Source organism: Archocentrus centrarchus, unplaced genomic scaffold (genome assembly GCF_007364275.1).
Source record: "Archocentrus centrarchus isolate MPI-CPG fArcCen1 unplaced genomic scaffold, fArcCen1 scaffold_84_ctg1, whole genome shotgun sequence".
Classification (NCBI taxonomy): domain Eukaryota; kingdom Metazoa; phylum Chordata; class Actinopteri; order Cichliformes; family Cichlidae; genus Archocentrus; species Archocentrus centrarchus.
The window spans coordinates 288,811-293,191 of NW_022060294.1; the positions used below are offsets into that span (position 1 = coordinate 288,811).

Consider the following 4,381-nt stretch of genomic DNA (forward strand, 5'->3'; position numbering starts at 1 on the left):
TTATTCTGTAATACTGTGAGCACTGAGGCTTGCAGCACTGTAGCCTCCATTTCTACCTGAAGTCTCTGAGTTAGTTTTGTGTTCGTTCATAAATAAAAGAAAAATTATGTGTGTCCTCATCATGATGGACGTGTGTGTCTGTGTGACTGTAGCCTGAGGTTTTTATTAACTGTAATCACGATGCGTTTTAGGCCATGTTACAGAAAAAGCAATGTAACAAGTAGTGGACAAATATTACTTTGACTGGGGAGTAATTAAGTAACATTATTGCATTACTTTTAAGACAAATATGAGTAAAGTGTAATAGATTACCTTTATGAATAACTAACAATCCCCTCACTGTTGCAGATTAAGTCAGAGCACTGAGGGGAGGATGCTGGGAGAAGGCAAAGCTAGCTTTCAATAACCGAACTATCAAACTAAGATTTTCACAGTACTCTGTGCTAACCGTCCTCAATCATCTGATGAATGTTCCAGTGGTTTTGTGGTAGTTTAAAATTGGGTTTGCTAAGTGAAAAATTATTTTTGTTAGCTAGTTAGCAAAGACTTACGTACTTTACTTACTTTCTTTCCTTTATTACATTTAGCAGACGCCTTTGTCCAAAGCGACTTACTGAGATACTAATATAACAGCAGACAAATAAAACATTAAAAGAATTAAACATTAAAAACAATGGCACATTAAAGATGTATGTCTATACACATCAAAAGTGATTGTCTTAGTGCAGGTATTCACCAAAGAGCGCAGTTTTTAGGAGTTTTTTAAAAACAGCAAGGGACTCAGCTGCTCTGGTGGAGGTAGGCAGCTTGTTCCACCATCTGGGAACTATGGTGCAGAACAGTCTGGATTGCTTCGGGTGGATGCTGTGTAAAGCAAGGCAGCATTCGGTAGAGGAGCGCAAAGGCCGAGATGGAACATAGGCCTTTAGGAGCAGGTATAAGTAGTAGGGCGCCTGTTCTGTCAGTACCTTATAGGCAATTGTGCAGGCTTTATATTTGATGCGAGCAGCAACCGGAAGCCAATGAACTTCAGTGAGCAGTGGGGTGACATGTGCCCGTTTCGGAAGATTGAAGACCAGACGTGCTGCTGCATTCTGGATCATCTGTAATGGCTTAATAGCACAGGCTGGAAGGCCCGTTAATACTGCATTACAATAATCAAGGCATGAGATGACCACAGCCTGCACCAAGAGCTGAGCAGCATGTTGCGTTAGAAACAGTCTAATTTGTCTGATGTTATATAGAGCAAAGCGACAGGATCGAGTAACAGAGGCCACTTGGTGTGTAAATGTTAACTGATCGTCAAACATGACTCCCAGATTCCTGGCAACCTTCGCCGGAGAAAGTGAGAGAGAATCGATTGTTAAGGTGAAATTGCGTTGGACCGACTGTTTTGCAGGAAACACCAGTAGTTCTGTCTTAGAGAGATTAAGTTGAAGATGATGTGACTTCATCCATGAGGATATATCTGAGAGACAATGAGATATCCGTGCTGAGATCGTAGAGTCATCCGGCGGGAATGATAAGTAGAGCTGAGTATCATCGGCAAAGCAATGGAGAACCCATGAGAGGAAATAACCAGGCCCAAGGAGGAAGTATAGATGGAAAAGCGGAGGGGTCCGAGTACTGAGCCTTGAGGCACTCCAGTGGACAGTGGACATGATGAAGACAACTGTCCTAGCCATGACACTTTGAAGGAGCGTTCGGTAAGGTAAGACCTGAACCATGATAGTGGTGTATCAGAGATACCCATATTGGAGAGTGTAGTTAGGAGTCGGTCATGATCGATTGTATCAAAGGCTGCTGATAAGTCCAGCAGAATGAGGGCTGTGGACTGACCAGCAGCTCTGGAAGTTTTTAAGGCTTCGGTCACAGACAGCAGCACCGTCTCCGTGGAGTGTCCCTTTTTAAAACCGGATTGGTTTTGGTCAAGGTAGTTATTCTGGGAGAGAAAGCCTAAGATCTGATTATACACTGCCCTTTCTATGCATTTAGAAAGGAAAGGTAGTAGCGAGACCGGTCGATAGTTGTCAACCAGGGCAGGGTCAAGAGAAGGTTTTTTGAGTAGAGGTGTCACCTGGGCCTGTTTGAAAGTAAGCGGAAATTCACCGGTGGATAGGGAAGTATTAATTACATGTGTGATGACTGGAATAATTGTAGGTGCGATGGTTTGTAGAAGGTCAGTGGGAATCGGATCCAGAGGACATGTAGTAGGTCGACTACATGTTAGAAGGGCCTGTGCTTCCTTCTCAGAGAGAGGAGTAAATGAAGTGAATGTACTGTCCTTGAATGATGAAGACGGAGAACCAGAAACAGTGGGTAGATCTGTGAACTGACTGCTGATGGCCGCCACTTTCCCAGAAAAGAAAGAGGCAAATTTATCAGCTGTAAGGCATGTAGGCAGTGGAGGAGGTGGAGGATTCAACAGTGATTTGAATGCTGTGAATAGTGTTCGAGAATCTGTCAGCGAGTTGAATTTCTCCTTGTAAAATTCAGTTTTGGCAATTGTAAGGCGTTCTGAGAAGGAAGCCAAAAGAAGCTGATAGTTAGATAAGTCAGACATGATGCCCTTTTTATGCCGGAGTTTGGAACGCAGCTTCCGGAGGGACTTGTTTTTTGAGCCATGGCTGTGGCTTGCTAGTGTGGATGATACGAGATCTCAAGGGACAGAAGCTGTCCAAACAGGAGCTCAGTGTGGAGCAGAGTGTATCTGTGGCAGTGTTCATGCTGAGAGAGGAGAATGAGTCTAATGAAGGCATAGTAGTGGCAACTAGTGATGAGTACTGATCTACAGAGAGGTTTCTGAGATTATGACGGAAAGTGACCATAGCTGGAACAGCAGTAGGTTTTCTTGAAATGCGGATACTGAACTGAAAAAAAAAGTGATCTGAGAGATGAAACGGAGTGACCTTTAGTGACTCTGTATTACAATGACGTGTGAAAATTAAGTCCAGGTTTTTACCGGCTTTATGAATTGGAGGACTGGGGACTAGCTCTTAATTAAAAGAGTGCATAAGAGATTTAAAGTCAGTAGAGCCAGGGCTGTCAAGGTGAATGTTCATGTCACCTAGAATGAGCACGGGACACTCATTCTTCAGAATGGAGGACAGTAACATGTCTAGTTCATTTATGAATTCACCTAGATTTCCGGGAGGACGATAGATGACAATAATACCAAGTTTAACTGGAGCGCTAACCAATACGGCATGGTATTCAAATGAGGTATATGTAGTTGATGATAGTAAAGTAGTGTATTGTAAGCCATTAGCAATTAGCAAGCCTGTCCCCCTGCCTCGTCCGGATGGACGAGATGTGTGGCTGAAAGAATGGGTATTAGAGAGAGCTGCTGGAGTAGCAGTATTTTCAGGCTTGATCCAAGTTTCAGTCAGAGCCAGTATTTGTAGAGATAGATTGTTGGCATGGGCTGAGATAAAGTCCGCCTTGTTCATGGCTGATTGACAATTCCAAAGCCCCACAGAAAGGGTAGATTTTGATGCCTGTAGATTGATCTGCGCTTTCTGACCGACCCGGCGATAACGGGAATGCAGTGATAGCACATACTTGGACGGCAGACGGTAGCTGAAGTGGGCTTGTTAGTAGTTGATTCGAGGCCCAGTGTTAGCTGCTGCGGGGCCTGGTGGTAGCTGGTGCGGACCCTGGTGGTAGCTGGTGCGGACCCTGGTGGTAGCTGGTGCGGACCCTGGTGGTAGCTGCTGGAGCCTGGTGGTAGCCGTTGCGGGGCTGGTGGTAGCTGCTGCGGGCTTGTTAGTAGTTGATGCGAGGCCCGGTGTTAGCTGATGCGGGGCCTGATGGTAGCTGGTGCGTGCCCTGGTGTTAGCTCAGCGGAGCCTGGTGGTAGCTGTCGCGGGGGCTGGTGGTAGCTGCCGCGGGGCCTGGTGGTAGCTGCCGCGGGGCCCGGTGATAGCTGCTACCTCGTTTAGCATCCACTTGGCCGTTTAGCAGAAATGCTTTATCTCATCTGCCTTGTGATCCCAGATCCCAGATCCTGTGATAAGAAGTAGCCTGTTACAATGTCCAAAAAGCAAGCGATAAAAAAATATGAGGTAATGAAACTATTGTGACAGTAAAGTCATTTGACCCGCCCACTTTCTAACATCCTGTTCTGTGATTACATGTGACCATTACTCTTAGATCATCCAGTCTACCCTGCAGGCCCATCGCTATGGGTGGGCCCTAGGGGGCCGTGCCCGCCCACTGATATGCTTGGGCCCGCCCACCAAGCCAGATCACTAATCGAGCTAATAATAGTGGTGCCCCCTGTTGGATTTCATAAGCCCCCCTTAAGACTGAGATCTGGTGACGGGACTGCTGACGTGTTTTGTCTGTGCTGAGATTCAGAGCTGATTGATTATTTAGAATA

General features: G+C 45.7%; 1 pseudogene; it reads left to right on the forward strand.

The window, feature by feature from the left end:
• Positions 1-2,646: 2,646 nt before the first annotated feature.
• The window catches only part of LOC115777906 (hepatitis A virus cellular receptor 2 homolog), a 12,127-nt pseudogene continuing 10,392 nt past the window's right edge, over positions 2,647-4,381 (forward strand).